The following is a 27,708-nucleotide window of genomic DNA, read 5'->3' as shown; positions in this document are numbered from 1 at the left end:
GTTTCTCTCCTGTATGAATTTGCTGGTGTGTTTTTAGACTATGGCTGTGGTTGAACCTTTTCCCACACTGGACACAGGGGTAGGGCTTCTCTCCTGTGTGACTTCTCAGGTGACTTTTGAGATTGCTGCTCTGACTGAATGTTTTCCCACAGAGGTCACAGCGGTAGGGCTTCTCTCCTGTATGACATCTCTTGTGAAATTTGAGACTAGTGCGATCGCAAAACTTTTTCTCACACTGGTCACAGTGGAACGGCTTCTCTCCTGTATGAATTTGCTGATGTTTTTTAAGATCACCACTATCGGAGAACCTTTTCCCACACTGGTCACAGTGGTACGGTTTCTCGCCTGTATGAATTATCTTTTGTCTTGTGAGATTGCCATTAATGCTGAATCTTTCAGCAACACAGTGTTGTTTTTGGCAGCAACATTTAATTTAGTTTAGTTTTAGTCATAGTCTCAAGAATAGTTTTCATTCATCGACTAAATCTACAGTTGATTTAGTCGAACATAATGTATTTTGGCGGGCCTTGATGCCGTCGTAATGACTGTTTGTGTACAGTTTGTGGCAAGGGCTTTAGTCATAATGGGGCTGACAGCTACAGATCCTTTATGTGTGTCCATTACAAGAAGCTCATCACAACGTATGTGTTTCACCTCCAGTATGGACATCTTGTTCTGTGAACAATACAGTGACAAGAACGGCTTCATTTTACATCCTTCATACCAAACGATTGCAATAAGGAACATGATAGGAGTATTAATTGTACAGTCTTCACATATTTTACTTGAACCTGCTACATACATTGTGTTACAGTGCAGTGTCTTCAAAGAATGTATTGTGACAGAAAATATTGTATTCCATAATTCAGATACAGATCCTTATGTGTGTCCATTACAGAAAGCTCATCATATCAGTATGGAAATCTAGAACTGCTTCATTTTACACCCTTCATACCAAATGTGACCCCTTCCAGTATTTTAAACCACAAGTCGGCTCTAATGAAACTCCACAATATACCAAAATAGTATAATTCGTTTTTTACCACATTAACACAGTTGGAATGTTAAAGAATGTTTTTATTCCATCAGAAAGTCGTTTTAGTGTCATTAAGTCGTTGTAATTACATTGCAAAAATGTCTCTGTATTTACAGTTTATTTGCGCATTTTGGGGGTGTGAACATTCCTACACGTATTTACATAGAGTCGTTTCGATTGGCTCTTTGTTCTCCAGCTCAAGCCGTTCAGATTCGTTGCAGTGTCGCTGCCAGTTTTGTGTTTGTGGTCTCCACACTACACACAGCTGTGCGTTCTGACGAGATTGTTTTAGTTACTTGTAATCCATTATTTTGCCCTTTATATCAGTGAACACGTGTAGCTATGTGTGGTTTAGCACTGTGTTTAAATCTTTGTAACTTTATTACCGTTGAATGCTGCTCCCTGATGATCAATACTGAATGAATAACATTGCGTGTCCGCGTGGTCGCGCGTCGCGGTGAAATCCGTCTTTTATATAATTTGATCAATCCATGACATTGTTGTTGTTAGAAGAACAGCTCAAATATTGAATGTGATGACATAGTGTAGTACAAATCCTGGTGTGATCTTCTTAAAAGTGGAAAGGATCATAGCAAACGTCTAAGCTATTTTCCCCCTGACTTTCTGTTGGTATACGGTTTTAACTCTTTCACATCAGTGCACGGCTGATTCAAGCCATGCATTTAGGGGTAAAAAGGTACCTTTGCTTGTAAAAGCATGGGTCTAAAACTACAAGTAACTTCATAGAATAAATTATAGCCAACTTGCAGTGTTGGCTGCAAGTAGTTTTACTCCACATGTATTTATTTGAAAACTCAGTTAGTTATATTTCTATATTGCAATATTGATACTTTAACTTAAGTAAAACAACATGTACTTCCCCACACTGCCTACTAAGTGTCCACTCAACTCATCTGTCACTGACAGCTAACCTAGTGGGGGAGTGGTTAGTGGGTGGGGGAGTGATTATGCAAGCCATTAGGGGTGGAGACAAGTATCTATTGTCACACCCATTCCTGGGGCCCAGAGGTGCTAACATCTTTCGAATCTTTGCAGGGGAAATTCTCTGCTTTGGGGTTTCCAGTTCAACAAGTTTCAGATGGTCATATCTCCTTCATTTTCTTTCCAATTCCAATGAACAATACATCATATGAGAGCTGGCCCCCTTGTATATCAAACCACTGGACTCGGTCACAAATGATATGACTCACACATAACTGTTTACACTGCAATATATACGCATCAATACAAGCACCATGTTATACTATACTCTACTATAATTCATTTAATTACAATTTAGGCATTTAGCAGACGCTCTTAATCCAGAGCGATTTACATTAAGATAGAACAAAAAAGCATGGGAATACATCACATAAAAAAAGCATGTATCATGAAACATACGAACCGTAAGCTAAGGACGTGAAATATCTATATAATGAAACTATACATATATACTATACTATGCTATACATATGTACTATGATGTGCTATGACTACATACAATGCAATTATAGTGCTGTCTACATAACATGCTATAAGTCTGTATCAAATGATATCGAAGTCTACAGAAATGCTATCTAAGGACTAAGGAACATGCTATTTAATGAACATAGTTTCATTCATTTGCTGTACATATTATAATGCATTCATATTTTGTGTTCCTTTTATATAAAGTAAATCTGACTGTGATCATACAGTTGAGTCAAATGAACAGTCATATTTCACAATGTATTCTTTAGAAACAACTAAAAAGTATTTTGTTTCAGATAGCTCTGTATGTAAGAGGGGCCAAATAGCCCCCCCCCCCCCTCACCCCACCAACAACTCACACCTTGGTAAAGGGGTTACCTGATTGGTCAGAGAGGGCCCTAAGTACCCTGACTAGACTGCATATATACTAGTATGGGGTCAGTGTTTTCATCAGAGCAGATAATCTGAATCTAGAGAAAGCACTGAGCAGCAGGAGAAAGATACAGGACTCAACGAACACACCATGCCTACATTAATGACCACGAGACAACAGGAGAGCAAAGGATTAAAACTCAAAGTAGGAGGTCTGAAAAAGCACCGCTTTGAACCATACCAGCGCCCTTCAAGGACATGTACAGGTAAGGATCAATGACCAAATGAGAAAAAATACACTTGTATTAGTATGGTCTGAGTCACCTATAGTAAATATATACCATAGATGTCTCTATAGCATATTCTGTAAGTCAAAATGCTAATAGATATTTATGTCATTTTATTAGATTCAAATTGAGGATACTTGAGCAAATTAATCACTAACTGTGGATTCAAAATGTCTCTTTCACAATCTTTGTAGCCCTGAATCAGCAGTGATAATACATATAATGATTTAGATATAATGATAAGGAATTATGCAGCTAGTTAAACAAAAAGTGGAGATATATCTCAGATATATCCAAGATGCCAATGGAACGTCATGGTACTTATTGGTTATTTTGTATCATAATCCAATTCTCTGTCTCTCTCCTCTCTCTTTAGGTGGTTCCATGGACAAAGCCATCCGACACTCCAACATGTCCAGCTCTGAACCAGAGTGGGACACAGATGAGCCGGACGTGTCCGCCCCCCAACAACACGCCATCGTGTCCTGCTCAGCTGTCCCTAATTCCCCAACCACGCCACTGACCAAAGTGACCACCAGCTCCTCCTCCAGAGACTCTGATGGTCCAGGGTTGGATTCAGAGAGTTGCATAGCCGAGCAGGACATGCTGGATGGAGGCCAGTACATCGTCAAAAGCTTCATGGAGGAAGGGAGCTACGGGATGGTGGTCAAAGCCATCAACACGCGTACATGTGACATGGTGGCCATCAAGATAATAAAGAAACGCAAGAATTACGACGAAGTGGCAGAACACGAGGTAAGGCATTGCTTTGGAGAAAAAAATGTGTGTGTGCATCATTTGTTATATGACGCCGTGTCTAAATCTGTCTTCTTGTATTCCCAGATGGCCATGTTGCAAAAGCTGAGAGTCCTGGACCCTGACACGTGTGGAATAGTGAGATTTCACGACAGCTTTGTCCACAACGGATTGAGATGCATGGTGTTTGAGTCTCTGGATGTCGATATCACGGAATTCTTGAACGGAAGAGATTATCGTCTGTCCATGACGGAGATGAGACCCATCGTCCAGCAGGTATGAGTTTTAAATGAGAAGTGATGACAACAATATTGAGTTAAATTTCACAACTCCTTTTCTGCAGTGCACATATTAATCATGCTCTTTATTCTTGTCTTGCAGCTTGCCGTTACACTCCAGGCCCTGAAGGGAATCGGTCTGATCCATGCAGACATCAAATTTGAGAACATCATGCTGGTGAACCAACGAGAACAACCCCTCAGAGTCAAACTCATTGACTTTGGTCTGGCCGTTCCTGTCTCTGAGACCAAGCGACGGGCCATCGAGCCCATTCTGGAGTACAGGTGAGTTCTTGGACAATGGCTTAAATTAATGTGTTTTACTGAAAGCATGTGAAAGAAAACATTTAATGACTGCATTTGACAAGATAGTTATTGCATTGCTATAACACTTTATTTTCTTTTACAACCCACAGTGCACCAGAAGTATTCCTGGGCCTCCCACTCACAGAGGCCCTTGACATGTGGTCACTGGGCTGTGTCATGGCTAACATGATGCTGAGCGAGGAATTATTCAGCGGCGACACCAAATACGATGTGGTGAGTAATCTATTGATGAACTGCACATTTAAAACAGAATGCTTTCAGACTCTACTCTGAACAAACACTGTAGTTACACATTCTTCTTATGAGCTGGGAGTTTACTTAAGACTGAATTGTTGAATATCCTCTGTTTTTTTTTCTTTCTGCAGCTTCAATCCATCTTCTCAATGCTTGGTATGCCAGCACAATCTCTCTTGGATGCCGGACTAAAAACCTGCAACTATTTCATCCCAGAGAACAATATGTGGAGATTTAAGGTATCCTCCCCCCCACAAACACACACACACTTGGTGTAATAACTTCCTCTCTTATATTCAAGTATCCTTTCTCATATTAATTCAAATCACTGAAACTAACTTTCGTTTTGTTTTGTTTTGATATAGAAACCAGAGGAGTATTACGTAGGGGGAGAGAAGAGGAGAGGAGAGGATGAAGACGAGGATGAGGATGATGAGAGCTCACTGGAAGAGGAGTATAACGTAGGGGAAGAGTTTGAAGCAGAGGATGAAGACGAGGATGAGGATGATGAGAGCTCACTGGAAGAGTTGTTCGACTTCGACGATGCCGACAAAACGTCTTGTGACGTCTTCATGGACCTGTTGAAACGGATGCTTCACCTGGATCCAGAGGAGAGGATAACACCTGAGCAGGTGTTGAACCATCCCTTCATCACCACCAAGCCAAGTCCCATATAGTCTCTCTCAAGACAGACGGTTGAATTCAACGGAAAAGAGGACGCTGTTTTTATTTTTAATTTTTTACGATGGGTTCTGAGATTGAGTCCCACCAAACCACCTTGTAGCAAGTCCACAAATAGTGTGGGATCTTGAGGTGGTGTTTTTTTTGTGTGTGAAATAAAATTGGAAATGCTTCTTTTGCAAGAACGCACAACAGACTCAATGCATAGATTACACTCCACTGCTGTTGCACTGCATGGTACTGTCACTTATGTCTGTTAAGAGACTGAATCTGTGTCTGCTGCTGGAAATGTTTGACTACTTGCAAAAGAAGCATTTCCGATTTTATTTATTATTCCCATGTACATTATGTATATTAGACATTGTGTTACGTTCACATCATTGGCTGCATGCATTCCAACTGAGAGAAGAAATTAGCACAATACATTTTGAAAATAATTGTTCTATTGATATGTGTTTTAAGTTGTAAACATGGTTGAAATAAAATGTGTTACCTTGAAATATGTGTTGTGTATGTTCTTTTTTGATATACATTTTGATATTTTCCAGTTATATCTCTACATTGATTGATTTCATACTATAGGTAGACAGTCCTTGCAGGGTTTCTTCATTATTTTGCATTAAATTACTTTGAATGAAAGCTTAATCACAACCCATTGAAACTAATGTCACACCCCTGAGAAACACACATTCCTTCAGATTAACTCTGCTGTTGGGTTTGTAGAGGAAGGTGGCGTGGCAGCTAAATATCTAAATAGTGAAACAAGCAACTTAAAAACAGAGTACCCATCTCACTATCTCTTTTGTAAACAGAAATGCATGTAGGCTACATGTGGGCCACAAATTACATAAAAGGAGAGAGAACCCTGCAAAGATGTATCATTTTATGTTTTAGTTCAATGTATTTTCATTAAATCCCTTCCAGTTTCACTATGAGTTAAATGACTGGATATGGAGACAGTAACCTCTGAACAAACAATATAGCAGTGATTACTAGAGCTATTTTAACACAAATATCCGTTACATTTCACAAAGGTTTCTGTAGTTCTGATGAAACTCATCAGAGTCAAAGAGGTGTAAAATGGTCTCAGTTCATCCATCTATCCTACTTGATAACATCCCCAGTCTCCAAGTTGTCAAACTAAATTCACATATATGAAAAATATAAGGGCATATGTGACTAACTATTAAATAAAAACATCATGCTACAATTTCCATCATAAAGTAGCCATAGCTATGTTCCAACATCATTTAATTTCATTTACTGGTACAAGCTCTGATCATTAGTTTTCAGGAAAGAAAATAATAATAAAATAACAGGGCAAGAAAACTGGTAAAAACGGATCATACGGTAACATGTAATAGTAGCAGATATAGTGTAGACTGTGTGTGTGTGTGTGTGTGTGTGTGTGTGTGTGTGTGTGTGTGTGTGTGTGTGTGTGTGTGTGTGTGAGAGTGAAATGAAGTCTTAAAGTAATGTGGATACAAATTAGGTTATTATATCTAACAAAGTAAAATTTAAATCAACAATTTAGTTGATTGGAAGAAGAAAAAACAAGGGCTCACAAAATAGTAACTGAAACTGTATTATATGTTTGTAGGCTTTACAAAACTAAACACATTAAAAGATAATTTCAAATCCCGTTTTTAAACAAATATTTGAAAACAGTGATTTACAGCAGATCTACAGTATAGGCTCACAATGTGTCACGGTGTGGTGTGACGTGTTGTGATCTTATAGATCTGCTATTCTCACCAATCTCACCCCAAAAAACAATGGGATTAATACAAATATCATTTAAAAAAGATATATGTTAAAGTAAAGTAGCGACACTTTAAAAACAAATAAAAACTAAACTGAAAAAAATAAGAATAATAATGGTAAAATTGGTATCCCAACCTGAAAATGTATTTTCTATTTGCTAAAGAAATGGAGGGACATGGAGACCCCTGTTACTGAACAACCATTCTAAGGATTGCTATTAGAATTTAGAGCTATATGTTTTTGTTTTAAAAGATTTCAGCATCGTCATCATGTTAATTACATTTCTATGGTAACTTTAAGCCACTGCTGTCTCTGAATGTTAGGAAACAGGAAAGATATATTGTGTCACTACATAGCCCAAAGTGCCTTACAGGTGGGACTTCACAGTGGAACGGCTTCTCTCCTGTATGAATTTGCTGGTGTTTTTTTAGATCACCGCTATCGCGGAACCTTTTCTCACACTGGTAGGGTTTCTCTCCTGTATGAATTTGCTGGTGTGTTTTTAGACTATGGCTGTGGTTGAACCTTTTCCCACACTGGACACAGGGGTAGGGCTTCTCTCCTGTGTGACTTCTCAGGTGACTTTTGAGATTGCTGCTCTGACTGAATGTTTTCCCACAGAGGTCACAGCGGTAGGGCTTCTCTCCTGTATGACATCTCTTGTGAAATTTGAGACTAGTGCGATCGCAAAACTTTTTCTCACACTGGTCACAGTGGAACGGCTTCTCTCCTGTATGAATTTGCTGATGTTTTTTAAGATCACCACTATCGGAGAACCTTTTCCCACACTGGTCACAGTGGTACGGTTTCTCGCCTGTATGAATTATCTTTTGTCTTGTGAGATTGCCATTAATGCTGAATCTTTCAGCAACACAGTGTTGTTTTTGGCAGCAACATTTAATTTAGTTTAGTTTTAGTCATAGTCTCAAGAATAGTTTTCATTCATCGACTAAATCTACAGTTGATTTAGTCGAACATAATGTATTTTGGCGGGCCTTGATGCCGTCGTAATGACTGTTTGTGTACAGTTTGTGGCAAGGGCTTTAGTCATAATGGGGCTGACAGCTACAGATCCTTTATGTGTGTCCATTACAAGAAGCTCATCACAACGTATGTGTTTCACCTCCAGTATGGACATCTTGTTCTGTGAACAATACAGTGACAAGAACGGCTTCATTTTACATCCTTCATACCAAACGATTGCAATAAGGAACATGATAGGAGTATTAATTGTACAGTCTTCACATATTTTACTTGAACCTGCTACATACATTGTGTTACAGTGCAGTGTCTTCAAAGAATGTATTGTGACAGAAAATATTGTATTCCATAATTCAGATACAGATCCTTATGTGTGTCCATTACAGAAAGCTCATCATATCAGTATGGAAATCTAGAACTGCTTCATTTTACACCCTTCATACCAAATGTGACCCCTTCCAGTATTTTAAACCACAAGTCGGCTCTAATGAAACTCCACAATATACCAAAATAGTATAATTCGTTTTTTACCACATTAACACAGTTGGAATGTTAAAGAATGTTTTTATTCCATCAGAAAGTCGTTTTAGTGTCATTAAGTCGTTGTAATTACATTGCAAAAATGTCTCTGTATTTACAGTTTATTTGCGCATTTTGGGGGTGTGAACATTCCTACACGTATTTACATAGAGTCGTTTCGATTGGCTCTTTGTTCTCCAGCTCAAGCCGTTCAGATTCGTTGCAGTGTCGCTGCCAGTTTTGTGTTTGTGGTCTCCACACTACACACAGCTGTGCGTTCTGACGAGATTGTTTTAGTTACTTGTAATCCATTATTTTGCCCTTTATATCAGTGAACACGTGTAGCTATGTGTGGTTTAGCACTGTGTTTAAATCTTTGTAACTTTATTACCGTTGAATGCTGCTCCCTGATGATCAATACTGAATGAATAACATTGCGTGTCCGCGTGGTCGCGCGTCGCGGTGAAATCCGTCTTTTATATAATTTGATCAATCCATGACATTGTTGTTGTTAGAAGAACAGCTCAAATATTGAATGTGATGACATAGTGTAGTACAAATCCTGGTGTGATCTTCTTAAAAGTGGAAAGGATCATAGCAAACGTCTAAGCTATTTTCCCCCTGACTTTCTGTTGGTATACGGTTTTAACTCTTTCACATCAGTGCACGGCTGATTCAAGCCATGCATTTAGGGGTAAAAAGGTACCTTTGCTTGTAAAAGCATGGGTCTAAAACTACAAGTAACTTCATAGAATAAATTATAGCCAACTTGCAGTGTTGGCTGCAAGTAGTTTTACTCCACATGTATTTATTTGAAAACTCAGTTAGTTATATTTCTATATTGCAATATTGATACTTTAACTTAAGTAAAACAACATGTACTTCCCCACACTGCCTACTAAGTGTCCACTCAACTCATCTGTCACTGACAGCTAACCTAGTGGGGGAGTGGTTAGTGGGTGGGGGAGTGATTATGCAAGCCATTAGGGGTGGAGACAAGTATCTATTGTCACACCCATTCCTGGGGCCCAGAGGTGCTAACATCTTTCGAATCTTTGCAGGGGAAATTCTCTGCTTTGGGGTTTCCAGTTCAACAAGTTTCAGATGGTCATATCTCCTTCATTTTCTTTCCAATTCCAATGAACAATACATCATATGAGAGCTGGCCCCCTTGTATATCAAACCACTGGACTCGGTCACAAATGATATGACTCACACATAACTGTTTACACTGCAATATATACGCATCAATACAAGCACCATGTTATACTATACTCTACTATAATTCATTTAATTACAATTTAGGCATTTAGCAGACGCTCTTAATCCAGAGCGATTTACATTAAGATAGAACAAAAAAGCATGGGAATACATCACATAAAAAAAGCATGTATCATGAAACATACGAACCGTAAGCTAAGGACGTGAAATATCTATATAATGAAACTATACATATATACTATACTATGCTATACATATGTACTATGATGTGCTATGACTACATACAATGCAATTATAGTGCTGTCTACATAACATGCTATAAGTCTGTATCAAATGATATCGAAGTCTACAGAAATGCTATCTAAGGACTAAGGAACATGCTATTTAATGAACATAGTTTCATTCATTTGCTGTACATATTATAATGCATTCATATTTTGTGTTCCTTTTATATAAAGTAAATCTGACTGTGATCATACAGTTGAGTCAAATGAACAGTCATATTTCACAATGTATTCTTTAGAAACAACTAAAAAGTATTTTGTTTCAGATAGCTCTGTATGTAAGAGGGGCCAAATAGCCCCCCCCCCCCCCTCACCCCACCAACAACTCACACCTTGGTAAAGGGGTTACCTGATTGGTCAGAGAGGGCCCTAAGTACCCTGACTAGACTGCATATATACTAGTATGGGGTCAGTGTTTTCATCAGAGCAGATAATCTGAATCTAGAGAAAGCACTGAGCAGCAGGAGAAAGATACAGGACTCAACGAACACACCATGCCTACATTAATGACCACGAGACAACAGGAGAGCAAAGGATTAAAACTCAAAGTAGGAGGTCTGAAAAAGCACCGCTTTGAACCATACCAGCGCCCTTCAAGGACATGTACAGGTAAGGATCAATGACCAAATGAGAAAAAATACACTTGTATTAGTATGGTCTGAGTCACCTATAGTAAATATATACCATAGATGTCTCTATAGCATATTCTGTAAGTCAAAATGCTAATAGATATTTATGTAATTTTATTAGATTCAAATTGAGGATACTTGAGCAAATTAATCACTAACTGTGGATTCAAAATGTCTCTTTCACAATCTTTGTAGCCCTGAATCAGCAGTGATAATACATATAATGATTTAGATATAATGATAAGGAATTATGCAGCTAGTTAAACAAAAAGTGGAGATATATCTCAGATATATCCAAGATGCCAATGGAACGTCATGGTACTTATTGGTTATTTTGTATCATAATCCAATTCTCTGTCTCTCTCCTCTCTCTTTAGGTGGTTCCATGGACAAAGCCATCCGACACTCCAACATGTCCAGCTCTGAACCAGAGTGGGACACAGATGAGCCGGACGTGTCCGCCCCCCAACAAAACGCCATCGTGTCCTGCTCAGCTGTCCCTAATTCCCCAACCACGCCACTGACCAAAGTGACCACCAGCTCCTCCTCCAGAGACTCTGATGGTCCAGGGTTGGATTCAGAGAGTTGCATAGCCGAGCAGGACATGCTGGATGGAGGCCAGTACATCGTCAAAAGCTTCATGGAGGAAGGGAGCTACGGGATGGTGGTCAAAGCCATCAACACGCGTACATGTGACATGGTGGCCATCAAGATAATAAAGAAACGCAAGAATTACGACGAAGTGGCAGAACACGAGGTAAGGCATTGCTTTGGAGAAAAAAATGTGTGTGTGCATCATTTGTTATATGACGCCGTGTCTAAATCTGTCTTCTTGTATTCCCAGATGGCCATGTTGCAAAAGCTGAGAGTCCTGGACCCTGACACGTGTGGAATAGTGAGATTTCACGACAGCTTTGTCCACAACGGATTGAGATGCATGGTGTTTGAGTCTCTGGATGTCGATATCACGGAATTCTTGAACGGAAGAGATTATCGTCTGTCCATGACGGAGATGAGACCCATCGTCCAGCAGGTATGAGTTTTAAATGAGAAGTGATGACAACAATATTGAGTTAAATTTCACAACTCCTTTTCTGCAGTGCACATATTAATCATGCTCTTTATTCTTGTCTTGCAGCTTGCCGTTACACTCCAGGCCCTGAAGGGAATCGGTCTGATCCATGCAGACATCAAATTTGAGAACATCATGCTGGTGAACCAACGAGAACAACCCCTCAGAGTCAAACTCATTGACTTTGGTCTGGCCGTTCCTGTCTCTGAGACCAAGCGACGGGCCATCGAGCCCATTCTGGAGTACAGGTGAGTTCTTGGACAATGGCTTAAATTAATGTGTTTTACTGAAAGCATGTGAAAGAAAACATTTAATGACTGCATTTGACAAGATAGTTATTGCATTGCTATAACACTTTATTTTCTTTTACAACCCACAGTGCACCAGAAGTATTCCTGGGCCTCCCACTCACAGAGGCCCTTGACATGTGGTCACTGGGCTGTGTCATGGCTAACATGATGCTGAGCGAGGAATTATTCAGCGGCGACACCAAATACGATGTGGTGAGTAATCTATTGATGAACTGCACATTTAAAACAGAATGCTTTCAGACTCTACTCTGAACAAACACTGTAGTTACACATTCTTCTTATGAGCTGGGAGTTTACTTAAGACTGAATTGTTGAATATCCTCTGTTTTTTTTTCTTTCTGCAGCTTCAATCCATCTTCTCGATGCTTGGTATGCCAGCACAATCTCTCTTGGATGCCGGACTAAAAACCTGCAACTATTTCATCCCAGAGAACAATATGTGGAGATTTAAGGTATCCTCCCCCCCACAAACACACACACACTTGGTGTAATAACTTCCTCTCTTATATTCAAGTATCCTTTCTCATATTAATTCAAATCACTGAAACTAACTTTCGTTTTGTTTTGTTTTGATATAGAAACCAGAGGAGTATTACGTAGGGGGAGAGAAGAGGAGAGGAGAGAGAAGAGAAGAGGATGAAGACGAGGATGAGGATGATGAGAGCTCACTGGAAGAGGAGTATAACGTAGGGGAAAAGTTTGAAGCAGAGGATGAAGACGAGGATGAGGATGATGAGAGCTCACTGGAAGAGTTGTTCGACTTCGACGATGCCGACAAAACGTCTTGTGACGTCTTCATGGACCTGTTGAAACGGATGCTTCACCTGGATCCAGAGGAGAGGATAACACCTGAGCAGGTGTTGAACCATCCCTTCATCACCACCAAGCCAAGTCCCATATAGTCTCTCTCAAGACAGACGGTTGAATTCAACGGAAAAGAGGACGCTGTTTTTATTTTTAATTTTTTACGATGGGTTCTGAGATTGAGTCCCACCAAACCACCTTGTAGCAAGTCCACAAATAGTGTGGGATCTTGAGGTGGTGTTTTTTTTGTGTGTGAAATAAAATTGGAAATGCTTCTTTTGAAAGAACGCACAACAGACTCAATGCATAGATTACACTCCACTGCTGTTGCACTGCATGGTACTGTCACTTATGTCTGTTAAGAGACTGAATCTGTGTCTGCTGCTGGAAATGTTTGACTACTTGCAAAAGAAGCATTTCCGATTTTATTTATTATTCCCATGTACATTATGTATATTAGACATTGTGTTACGTTCACATCATTGGCTGCATGCATTCCAACTGAGAGAAGAAATTAGCACAATACATTTTGAAAATAATTGTTCTATTGATATGTGTTTTAAGTTGTAAACATGGTTGAAATAAAATGTGTTACCTTGAAATATGTGTTGTGTATGTTCTTTTTTGATATACATTTTGATATTTTCCAGTTATATCTCTACATTGATTGATTTCATACTATAGGTAGACAGTCCTTGCAGGGTTTCTTCATTATTTTGCATTAAATTACTTTGAATGAAAGCTTAATCACAACCCATTGAAACTAATGTCACACCCCTGAGAAACACACATTCCTTCAGATTAACTCTGCTGTTGGGTTTGTAGAGGAAGGTGGCGTGGCAGCTAAATATCTAAATAGTGAAACAAGCAACTTAAAAACAGAGTACCCATCTCACTATCTCTTTTGTAAACAGAAATGCATGTAGGCTACATGTGGGCCACAAATTACATAAAAGGAGAGAGAACCCTGCAAAGATGTATCATTTTATGTTTTAGTTCAATGTATTTTCATTAAATCCCTTCCAGTTTCACTATGAGTTAAATGACTGGATATGGAGACAGTAACCTCTGAACAAACAATATAGCAGTGATTACTAGAGCTATTTTAACACAAATATCCGTTACATTTCACAAAGGTTTCTGTAGTTCTGATGAAACTCATCAGAGTCAAAGAGGTGTAAAATGGTCTCAGTTCATCCATCTATCCTACTTGATAACATCCCCAGTCTCCAAGTTGTCAAACTAAATTCACATATATGAAAAATATAAGGGCATATGTGACTAACTATTAAATAAAAACATCATGCTACAATTTCCATCATAAAGTAGCCATAGCTATGTTCCAACATCATTTAATTTCATTTACTGGTACAAGCTCTGATCATTAGTTTTCAGGAAAGAAAATAATAATAAAATAACAGGGCAAGAAAACTGGTAAAAACGGATCATACGGTAACATGTAATAGTAGCAGATATAGTGTAGACTGTGTGTGTGTGTGTGTGTGTGTGTGTGTGTGTGTGTGTGTGTGTGTGTGTGTGTGTGTGTGTGTGTGTGTGTGTGTGAGAGAGTGAAATGAAGTCTTAAAGTAATGTGGATACAAATTAGGTTATTATATCTAACAAAGTAAAATTTAAATCAACAATTTAGTTGATTGGAAGAAGAAAAAACAAGGGCTCACAAAATAGTAACTGAAACTGTATTATATGTTTGTAGGCTTTACAAAACTAAACACATTAAAAGATAATTTCAAATCCCGTTTTTAAACAAATATTTGAAAACAGTGATTTACAGCAGATCTACAGTATAGGCTCACAATGTGTCACGGTGTGGTGTGACGTGTTGTGATCTTATAGATCTGCTATTCTCACCAATCTCACCCCAAAAAACAATGGGATTAATACAAATATCATTTAAAAAAGATATATGTTAAAGTAAAGTAGCGACACTTTAAAAACAAATAAAAACTAAACTGAAAAAAATAAGAATAATAATGGTAAAATTGGTATCCCAACCTGAAAATGTATTTTCTATTTGCTAAAGAAATGGAGGGACATGGAGACCCCTGTTACTGAACAACCATTCTAAGGATTGCTATTAGAATTTAGAGCTATATGTTTTTGTTTTAAAAGATTTCAGCATCGTCATCATGTTAATTACATTTCTATGGTAACTTTAAGCCACTGCTGTCTCTGAATGTTAGGAAACAGGAAAGATATATTGTGTCACTACATAGCCCAAAGTGCCTTACAGGTGGGACTTCACAGTGGAACGGCTTCTCTCCTGTATGAATTTGCTGGTGTTTTTTTAGATCACCGCTATCGCGGAACCTTTTCTCACACTGGTCACAGTGGTAGGGTTTCTCTCCTGTATGAATTTGCTGGTGTGTTTTTAGACTATGGCTGTGGTTGAACCTTTTCCCACACTGGACACAGGGGTAGGGCTTCTCTCCTGTGTGACTTCTCAGGTGACTTTTGAGATTGCTGCTCTGACTGAATGTTTTCCCACAGAGGTCACAGCGGTAGGGCTTCTCTCCTGTATGACATCTCTTGTGAAATTTGAGACTAGTGCGATCGCAAAACTTTTTCTCACACTGGTCACAGTGGAACGGCTTCTCTCCTGTATGAATTTGCTGATGTTTTTTAAGATCACCACTATCGGAGAACCTTTTCCCACACTGGTCACAGTGGTACGGTTTCTCGCCTGTATGAATTATCTTTTGTCTTGTGAGATTGCCATTAATGCTGAATCTTTCAGCAACACAGTGTTGTTTTTGGCAGCAACATTTAATTTAGTTTAGTTTTAGTCATAGTCTCAAGAATAGTTTTCATTCATCGACTAAATCTACAGTTGATTTAGTCGAACATAATGTATTTTGGCGGGCCTTGATGCCGTCGTAATGACTGTTTGTGTACAGTTTGTGGCAAGGGCTTTAGTCATAATGGGGCTGACAGCTACAGATCCTTTATGTGTGTCCATTACAAGAAGCTCATCACAACGTATGTGTTTCACCTCCAGTATGGACATCTTGTTCTGTGAACAATACAGTGACAAGAACGGCTTCATTTTACATCCTTCATACCAAACGATTGCAATAAGGAACATGATAGGAGTATTAATTGTACAGTCTTCACATATTTTACTTGAACCTGCTACATACATTGTGTTACAGTGCAGTGTCTTCAAAGAATGTATTGTGACAGAAAATATTGTATTCCATAATTCAGATACAGATCCTTGATGTGTGTCCATTACAGAAAGCTCATCATATCAGTATGGAAATCTAGAACTGCTTCATTTTACACCCTTCATACCAAATGTGACCCCTTCCAGTATTTTAAACCACAAGTCGGCTCTAATGAAACTCCACAATATACCAAAATAGTATAATTCGTTTTTTACCACATTAACACAGTTGGAATGTTAAAGAATGTTTTTATTCCATCAGAAAGTCGTTTTAGTGTCATTAAGTCGTTGTAATTACATTGCAAAAATGTCTCTGTATTTACAGTTTTTTTGCGCATTTTGGGGGTGTGAACATTCCTACACGTATTTACATAGAGTCGTTTCGATTGGCTCTTTGTTCTCCAGCTCAAGCCGTTCAGATTCGTTGCAGTGTCGCTGCCAGTTTTGTGTTTGTGGTCTCCACACTACACACAGCTGTGCGTTCTGACGAGATTGTTTTAGTTACTTGTAATCCATTATTTTGCCCTTTATATCAGTGAACACGTGTAGCTATGTGTGGTTTAGCACTGTGTTTAAATCTTTGTAACTTTATTACCGTTGAATGCTGCTCCCTGATGATCAATACTGAATGAATAACATTGCGTGTCCGCGTGGTCGCGCGTCGCGGTGAAATCCGTCTTTTATATAATTTGATCAATCCATGACATTGTTGTTGTTAGAAGAACAGCTCAAATATTGAATGTGATGACATAGTGTAGTACAAATCCTGGTGTGATCTTCTTAAAAGTGGAAAGGATCATAGCAAACGTCTAAGCTATTTTCCCTCTGACTTTCTGTTGGTATACGGTTTTAACTCTTTCACATCAGTGCACGGCTGATTCAAGCCATGCATTTAGGGGTAAAAAGGTACCTTTGCTTGTAAAAGCATGGGTCTAAAACTACAAGTAACTTCATAGAATAACTTATAGCCAACTTGCAGTGTTGGCTGCAAGTAGTTTTACTCCACATGTATTTATTTGAAAACTCAGTTAGTTATATTTCTATATTGCAATATTGATACTTTAACTTAAGTAAAACAACATGTACTTCCCCACACTGCCTACTAAGTGTCCACTCAACTCATCTGTCACTGACAGCTAACCTAGTGGGGGAGTGGTTAGTGGGTGGGGGAGTGATTATGCAAGCCATTAGGGGTGGAGACAAGTATCTATTGTCACACCCATTCCTGGGGCCCAGAGGTGCTAACATCTTTCGAATCTTTGCAGGGGAAATTCTCTGCTTTGGGGTTTCCAGTTCAACAAGTTTCAGATGGTCATATCTCCTTCATTTTCTTTCCAATTCCAATGAACAATACATCATATGAGAGCTGGCCCCCTTGTATATCAAACCACTGGACTCGGTCACAAATGATATGACTCACACATAACTGTTTACACTGCAATATATACGCATCAATACAAGCACCATGTTATACTATACTCTACTATAATTCATTTAATTACAATTTAGGCATTTAGCAGACGCTCTTAATCCAGAGCGATTTACATTAAGATAGAACAAAAAAGCATGGGAATACATCACATAAAAAAAGCATGTATCATGAAACATACGAACCGTAAGCTAAGGACGTGAAATATCTATATAATGAAACTATACATATATACTATACTATGCTATACATATGTACTATGATGTGCTATGACTACATACAATGCAATTATAGTGCTGTCTACATAACATGCTATAAGTCTGTATCAAATGATATCGAAGTCTACAGAAATGCTATCTAAGGACTAAGGAACATGCTATTTAATGAACATAGTTTCATTCATTTGCTGTACATATTATAATGCATTCATATTTTGTGTTCCTTTTATATAAAGTAAATCTGACTGTGATCATACAGTTGAGTCAAATGAACAGTCATATTTCACAATGTATTCTTTAGAAACAACTAAAAAGTATTTTGTTTCAGATAGCTCTGTATGTAAGAGGGGCCAAATAGCCCCCCCCCCCCCCCCCCTCACCCCACCAACAACTCACACCTTGGTAAAGGGGTTACCTGATTGGTCAGAGAGGGCCCTAAGTACCCTGACTAGACTGCATATATACTAGTATGGGGTCAGTGTTTTCATCAGAGCAGATAATCTGAATCTAGAGAAAGCACTGAGCAGCAGGAGAAAGATACAGGACTCAACGAACACACCATGCCTACATTAATGACCACGAGACAACAGGAGAGCAAAGGATTAAAACTCAAAGTAGGAGGTCTGAAAAAGCACCGCTTTGAACCATACCAGCGCCCTTCAAGGACATGTACAGGTAAGGATCAATGACCAAATGAGAAAAAATACACTTGTATTAGTATGGTCTGAGTCACCTATAGTAAATATATACCATAGATGTCTCTATAGCATATTCTGTAAGTCAAAATGCTAATAGATATTTATGTAATTTTATTAGATTCAAATTGAGGATACTTGAGCAAATTAATCACTAACTGTGGATTCAAAATGTCTCTTTCACAATCTTTGTAGCCCTGAATCAGCAGTGATAATACATATAATGATTTAGATATAATGATAAGGAATTATGCAGCTAGTTAAACAAAAAGTGGAGATATATCTCAGATATATCCAAGATGCCAATGGAACGTCATGGTACTTATTGGTTATTTTGTATCATAATCCAATTCTCTGTCTCTCTCCTCTCTCTTTAGGTGGTTCCATGGACAAAGCCATCCGACACTCCAACATGTCCAGCTCTGAACCAGAGTGGGACACAGATGAGCCGGACGTGTCCGCCCCCCAACAACACGCCATCGTGTCCTGCTCAGCTGTCCCTAATTCCCCAACCACGCCACTGACCAAAGTGACCACCAGCTCCTCCTCCAGAGACTCTGATGGTCCAGGGTTGGATTCAGAGAGTTGCATAGCCGAGCAGGACATGCTGGATGGAGGCCAGTACATCGTCAAAAGCTTCATGGAGGAAGGGAGCTACGGGATGGTGGTCAAAGCCATCAACACGCGTACATGTGACATGGTGGCCATCAAGATAATAAAGAAACGCAAGAATTACGACGAAGTGGCAGAACACGAGGTAAGGCATTGCTTTGGAGAAAAAAATGTGTGTGTGCATCATTTGTTATATGACGCCGTGTCTAAATCTGTCTTCTTGTATTCCCAGATGGCCATGTTGCAAAAGCTGAGAGTCCTGGACCCTGACACGTGTGGAATAGTGAGATTTCACGACAGCTTTGTCCACAACGGATTGAGATGCATGGTGTTTGAGTCTCTGGATGTCGATATCACGGAATTCTTGAACGGAAGAGATTATCGTCTGTCCATGACGGAGATGAGACCCATCGTCCAGCAGGTATGAGTTTTAAATGAGAAGTGATGACAACAATATTGAGTTAAATTTCACAACTCCTTTTCTGCAGTGCACATATTAATCATGCTCTTTATTCTTGTCTTGCAGCTTGCCGTTACACTCCAGGCCCTGAAGGGAATCGGTCTGATCCATGCAGACATCAAATTTGAGAACATCATGCTGGTGAACCAACGAGAACAACCCCTCAGAGTCAAACTCATTGACTTTGGTCTGGCCGTTCCTGTCTCTGAGACCAAGCGACGGGCCATCGAGCCCATTCTGGAGTACAGGTGAGTTCTTGGACAATGGCTTAAATTAATGTGTTTTACTGAAAGCATGTGAAAGAAAACATTTAATGACTGCATTTGACAAGATAGTTATTGCATTGCTATAACACTTTATTTTCTTTTACAACCCACAGTGCACCAGAAGTATTCCTGGGCCTCCCACTCACAGAGGCCCTTGACATGTGGTCACTGGGCTGTGTCATGGCTAACATGATGCTGAGCGAGGAATTATTCAGCGGCGACACCAAATACGATGTGGTGAGTAATCTATTGATGAACTGCACATTTAAAACAGAATGCTTTCAGACTCTACTCTGAACAAACACTGTAGTTACACATTCTTCTTATGAGCTGGGAGTTTACTTAAGACTGAATTGTTGAATATCCTCTGTTTTTTTTTCTTTCTGCAGCTTCAATCCATCTTCTCGATGCTTGGTATGCCAGCACAATCTCTCTTGGATGCCGGACTAAAAACCTGCAACTATTTCATCCCAGAGAACAATATGTGGAGATTTAAGGTATCCTCCCCCCCACAAACACACACACACTTGGTGTAATAACTTCCTCTCTTATATTCAAGTATCCTTTCTCATATTAATTCAAATCACTGAAACTAACTTTCGTTTTGTTTTGTTTTGATATAGAAACCAGAGGAGTATTACATAGGGGGAGAGAAGAGGAGAGGAGAGAGAAGAGAAGAGGATGAAGACGAGGATGAGGATGATGAGAGCTCACTGGAAGAGGAGTATAACGTAGGGGAAGAGTTTGAAGCAGAGGATGAAGACGAGGATGATGAGAGCTCACTGGAAGAGTTGTTCGACTTCGACGATGCCGACAAAACGTCTTGTGACGTCTTCATGGACCTGTTGAAACGGATGCTTCACCTGGATCCAGAGGAGAGGATAACACCTGAGCAGGTGTTGAACCATCCCTTCATCACCACCAAGCCAAGTACCATATAGTCTCTCTCAAGACAGACGGTTGAATTCAACGGAAAAGAGGGCGCTGTTTTTATTTTTATTTTTTTACGATGGGTTCTCAGATTGAGTCCCACCAAACCACCTTGTAGCAAGTCCACAAATAGTGTGGGATCTTGAGGTGGTGTTTTTTTTGTGTGTGAAATAAAATTGGAAATGCTTCTTTTGCAAGAACGCACAACAGACTCAATGCATAGATTACACTCCACTGCTGTTGCACTGCATGGTACTGTCACTTATGTCTGTTAAGAGACTGAATCTGTGTCTGCTTTTGGAAATGTTTGACTACTTGCAAAAGAAGCATTTCCGATTTTATTTATTATTCCCATGTACATTATGTATATTAGACATTGTGTTACGTTCACATCATTGGCTGCATGCATTCCAACTGAGAGAAGAAATTAGCACAATACATTTTGAAAATAATTGTTCTATTGATATGTGTTTTAAGTTGTAAACATGGTTGAAATAAAATGTGTTACCTTGAAATATGTGTTGTGTATGTTCTTTTTTGATATACATTTTGATATTTTCCAGTTATATCTCTACATTGATTGATTTCATACTATAGGTAGACAGTCCTTGCAGGGTTTCTTCATTATTTTGCATTAAATTACTTTGAATGAAAGCTTAATCACAACCCATTGAAACTAATGTCACACCCCTGAGAAACACACATTCCTTCAGATTAACTCTGCTGTTGGGTTTGTAGAGGAAGGTGGCGTGGCAGCTAAATATCTAAATAGTGAAACAAGCAACTTAAAAACAGAGTACCCATCTCACTATCTCTTTTGTAAACAGAAATACATGTAGGCTACATGTGGGCCACAAATTACATAAAAGGAGAGAGAACCCTGCAAAGATGTATCATTTTATGTTTTAGTTCAATGTATTTTCATTAAATCCCTTCCAGTTTCACTATGAGTTAAATGACTGGATATGGAGACAGTAACCTCTGAACAAACAATATAGCAGTGATTACTAGAGCTATTTTAACACAAATATCCGTTACATTTCACAAAGGTTTCTGTAGTTCTGATGAAACTCATCAGAGTCAAAGAGGTGTAAAATGGTCTCAGTTCATCCATCTATCCTACTTGATAACATCCCCAGTCTCCAAGTTGTCAAACTAAATTCACATATATGAAAAATATAAGGGCATATGTGACTAACTATTAAATAAAAACATGCTACAATTTCCATCATAAAGTAGCCATAGCTATGTTCCAACATCATTTAATTTCATTTACTGGTACAAGCTCTGATCATTAGTTTTCAGGAAAGAAAATAATAATAAAATAACAGGGCAAGAAAACTGGTAAAAACGGATCATACGGTAACATGTAATAGTAGCAGATATAGTGTAGACTGTGTGTGTGTGTGTGTGTGTGTGTGTGTGTGTGTGTGTGTGTGTGTGTGTGTGTGTGTGTGTGTGTGTGTGTGTGTGTGTGAGTGAAATTAAGTCTTAAAGTAATGTGGATACAAATGAGGTTATTATATCTAACAAAGTAAAATTTAAAACAACAATTTAGTTGATTGGAAGAAGAAAAAACAAGGGCTCACAAAATAGTAACTGAAACTGTATTATATGTTTGTAGGCTTTACAAAACTAAACACATTAAAAGATAATTTCAAATCCCGTTTTTAAACAAATATTTGAAAACAGTGATTTACAGCAGATCTACAGTATAGGCTCACAATGTGTCACGGTGTGGTGTGACGTGTTGTGATCTTATAGATCTGCTATTCTCACCAATCTCACCCCAAAAAACAATGGGATTAATACAAATATCATTTAAAAAAGATATATGTTAAAGTAAAGTAGCGACACTTTAAAAACAAATACAAACTAAACTGAAAAAAATAAGAATAATAATGGTAAAATTGGTATCCCAACCTGAAAATGTATTTTCTATTTGCTAAAGAAATGGAGGGACATGGAGACCCCTGTTACTGAACAACCATTCTAAGGATTGCTATTAGAATTTAGAGCTATATGTTTTTGTTTTAAAAGATTTCAGCATCGTCATCATGTTAATTACATTTCTATGGTAACTTTAAGCCACTGCTGTCTCTGAATGTTAGGAAACAGGAAAGATATATTGTGTCACTACATAGCCCAAAGTGCCTTACAGGTGGGACTTCACAGTGGAACGGCTTCTCTCCTGTATGAATTTGCTGGTGTTTTTTTAGATCACCGCTATCGCGGAACCTTTTCTCACACTGGTCACAGTGGTAGGGTTTCTCTCCTGTATGAATTTGCTGGTGTGTTTTTAGACTATGGCTGTGGTTGAACCTTTTCCCACACTGGACACAGGGGTAGGGCTTCTCTCCTGTGTGACTTCTCAGGTGACTTTTGAGATTGCTGCTCTGACTGAATGTTTTCCCACAGAGGTCACAGCGGTAGGGCTTCTCTCCTGTATGACATCTCTTGTGAAATTTGAGACTAGTGCGATCGCAAAACTTTTTCTCACACTGGTCACAGTGGAACGGCTTCTCTCCTGTATGAATTTGCTGATGTTTTTTAAGATCACCACTATCGGAGAACCTTTTCCCACACTGGTCACAGTGGTACGGTTTCTCGCCTGTATGAATTATCTTTTGTCTTGTGAGATTGCCATTAATGCTGAATCTTTCAGCAACACAGTGTTGTTTTTGGCAGCAACATTTAATTTAGTTTAGTTTTAGTCATAGTCTCAAGAATAGTTTTCATTCATCGACTAAATCTACAGTTGATTTAGTCGAACATAATGTATTTTGGCGGGCCTTGATGCCGTCGTAATGACTGTTTGTGTACAGTTTGTGGCAAGGGCTTTAGTCATAATGGGGCTGACAGCTACAGATCCTTTATGTGTGTCCATTACAAGAAGCTCATCACAACGTATGTGTTTCACCTCCAGTATGGACATCTTGTTCTATGAACAATACAGTGACAAGAACGGCTTCATTTTACATCCTTCATACCAAACGATTGCAATAAGGAACATGATAGGAGTATTAATTGTACAGTCTTTTCACATATTTTACTTGAACCTGCTACATACATTGTGTTACAGTGCAGTGTCTTCAAAGAATGTATTGTGACAGAAAATATTGTATTCCATAATTCAGATACAGATCCTTGATGTGTGTCCATTACAGAAAGCTCATCATATCAGTATGGAAATCTAGAACTGCTTCATTTTACACCCTTCATACCAAATGTGACCCCTTCCAGTATTTTAAACCACAAGTCGGCTCTAATGAAACTCCACAATATACCAAAATAGTATAATTCGTTTTTTACCACATTAACACAGTTGGAATGTTAAAGAATGTTTTTATTCCATCAGAAAGTCGTTTTAGTGTCATTAAGTCGTTGTAATTACATTGCAAAAATGTCTCTGTATTTACAGTTTTTTTGCGCATTTTGGGGGTGTGAACATTCCTACACGTATTTACATAGAGTCGTTTCGATTGGCTCTTTGTTCTCCAGCTCAAGCCGTTCAGATTCGTTGCAGTGTCGCTGCCAGTTTTGTGTTTGTGGTCTCCACACTACACACAGCTGTGCGTTCTGACGAGATTGTTTTAGTTACTTGTAATCCATTATTTTGCCCTTTATATCAGTGAACACGTGTAGCTATGTGTGGTTTAGCACTGTGTTTAAATCTTTGTAACTTTATTACCGTTGAATGCTGCTCCCTGATGATCAATACTGAATGAATAACATTGCGTGTCCGCGTGGTCGCGCGTCGCGGTGAAATCCGTCTTTTATATAATTTGATCAATCCATGACATTGTTGTTGTTAGAAGAACAGCTCAAATATTGAATGTGATGACATAGTGTAGTACAAATCCTGGTGTGATCTTCTTAAAAGTGGAAAGGATCATAGCAAACGTCTAAGCTATTTTCCCTCTGACTTTCTGTTGGTATACGGTTTTAACTCTTTCACATCAGTGCACGGCTGATTCAAGCCATGCATTTAGGGGTAAAAAGGTACCTTTGCTTGTAAAAGCATGGGTCTAAAACTACAAGTAACTTCATAGAATAAATTATAGCCAACTTGCAGTGTTGGCTGCAAGTAGTTTTACTCCACATGTATTTATTTGAAAACTCAGTTAGTTATATTTCTATATTGCAATATTGATACTTTAACTTAAGTAAAACAACATGTACTTCCCCACACTGCCTACTAAGTGTCCACTCAACTCATCTGTCACTGACAGCTAACCTAGTGGGGGAGTGGTTAGTGGGTGGGGGAGTGATTATGCAAGCCATTAGGGGTGGAGACAAGTATCTATTGTCACACCCATTCCTGGGGCCCAGAGGTGCTAACATCTTTCGAATCTTTGCAGGGGAAATTCTCTGCTTTGGGGTTTCCAGTTCAACAAGTTTCAGATGGTCATATCTCCTTCATTTTCTTTCCAATTCCAATGAACAATACATCATATGAGAGCTGGCCCCCTTGTATATCAAACCACTGGACTCGGTCACAAATGATATGACTCACACATAACTGTTTACACTGCAATATATACGCATCAATACAAGCACCATGTTATACTATACTCTACTATAATTCATTTAATTACAATTTAGGCATTTAGCAGACGCTCTTAATCCAGAGCGATTTACATTAAGATAGAACAAAAAAGCATGGGAATACATCACATAAAAAAAGCATGTATCATGAAACATACGAACCGTAAGCTAAGGACGTGAAATATCTATATAATGAAACTATACATATATACTATACTATGCTATACATATGTACTATGATGTGCTATGACTACATACAATGCAATTATAGTGCTGTCTACATAACATGCTATAAGTCTGTATCAAATGATATCGAAGTCTACAGAAATGCTATCTAAGGACTAAGGAACATGCTATTTAATGAACATAGTTTCATTCATTTGCTGTACATATTATAATGCATTCATATTTTGTGTTCCTTTTATATAAAGTAAATCTGACTGTGATCATACAGTTGAGTCAAATGAACAGTCATATTTCACAATGTATTCTTTAGAAACAACTAAAAAGTATTTTGTTTCAGATAGCTCTGTATGTAAGAGGGGCCAAATAGCCCCCCCCCCCCCCCCCCCTCACCCCACCAACAACTCACACCTTGGTAAAGGGGTTACCTGATTGGTCAGAGAGGGCCCTAAGTACCCTGACTAGACTGCATATATACTAGTATGGGGTCAGTGTTTTCATCAGAGCAGATAATCTGAATCTAGAGAAAGCACTGAGCAGCAGGAGAAAGATACAGGACTCAACGAACACACCATGCCTACATTAATGACCACGAGACAACAGGAGAGCAAAGGATTAAAACTCAAAGTAGGAGGTCTGAAAAAGCACCGCTTTGAACCATACCAGCGCCCTTCAAGGACATGTACAGGTAAGGATCAATGACCAAATGAGAAAAAATACACTTGTATTAGTATGGTCTGAGTCACCTATAGTAAATATATACCATAGATGTCTCTATAGCATATTCTGTAAGTCAAAATGCTAATAGATATTTATGTAATTTTATTAGATTCAAATTGAGGATACTTGAGCAAATTAATCAAGATCTTTCACAATCTTTGTAGCCCTGAATCAGCAGTGATAATACATATAATGATTTAGATATAATGATAAGGAATTATGCAGCTAGTTAAACAAAAAGTGGAGATATATCTCAGATATATCCAAGATGCCAATGGAACGTCATGGTACTTATTGGTTATTTTGTATCATAATCCAATTCTCTGTCTCTCTCCTCTCTCTTTAGGTGGTTCCATGGACAAAGCCATCCGACACTCCAACATGTCCAGCTCTGAACCAGAGTGGGACACAGATGAGCCGGACGTGTCCGCCCCCCAACAACACGCCATCGTGTCCTGCTCAGCTGTCCCTAATTCCCCAACCACGCCACTGACCAAAGTGACCACCAGCTCCTCCTCCAGAGACTCTGATGGTCCAGGGTTGGATTCAGAGAGTTGCATAGCCGAGCAGGACATGCTGGATGGAGGCCAGTACATCGTCAAAAGCTTCATGGAGGAAGGGAGCTACGGGATGGTGGTCAAAGCCATCAACACGCGTACATGTGACATGGTGGCCATCAAGATAATAAAGAAACGCAAGAATTACGACGAAGTGGCAGAACACGAGGTAAGGCATTGCTTTGGAGAAAAAAATGTGTGTGTGCATCATTTGTTATATGACGCCGTGTCTAAATCTGTCTTCTTGTATTCCCAGATGGCCATGTTGCAAAAGCTGAGAGTCCTGGACCCTGACACGTGTGGAATAGTGAGATTTCACGACAGCTTTGTCCACAACGGATTGAGATGCATGGTGTTTGAGTCTCTGGATGTCGATATCACGGAATTCTTGAACGGAAGAGATTATCGTCTGTCCATGACGGAGATGAGACCCATCGTCCAGCAGGTATGAGTTTTAAATGAGAAGTGATGACAACAATATTGAGTTAAATTTCACAACTCCTTTTCTGCAGTGCACATATTAATCATGCTCTTTATTCTTGTCTTGCAGCTTGCCGTTACACTCCAGGCCCTGAAGGGAATCGGTCTGATCCATGCAGACATCAAATTTGAGAACATCATGCTGGTGAACCAACGAGAACAACCCCTCAGAGTCAAACTCATTGACTTTGGTCTGGCCGTTCCTGTCTCTGAGACCAAGCGACGGGCCATCGAGCCCATTCTGGAGTACAGGTGAGTTCTTGGACAATGGCTTAAATTAATGTGTTTTACTGAAAGCATGTGAAAGAAAACATTTAATGACTGCATTTGACAAGATAGTTATTGCATTGCTATAACACTTTATTTTCTTTTACAACCCACAGTGCACCAGAAGTATTCC

This window comes from Electrona antarctica, assembly GCF_951216825.1.
Source record: "Electrona antarctica genome assembly, chromosome: 4".
Taxonomy (NCBI): domain Eukaryota; kingdom Metazoa; phylum Chordata; class Actinopteri; order Myctophiformes; family Myctophidae; genus Electrona; species Electrona antarctica.
Note: the sequence above shows the minus strand (reverse complement) of the source record.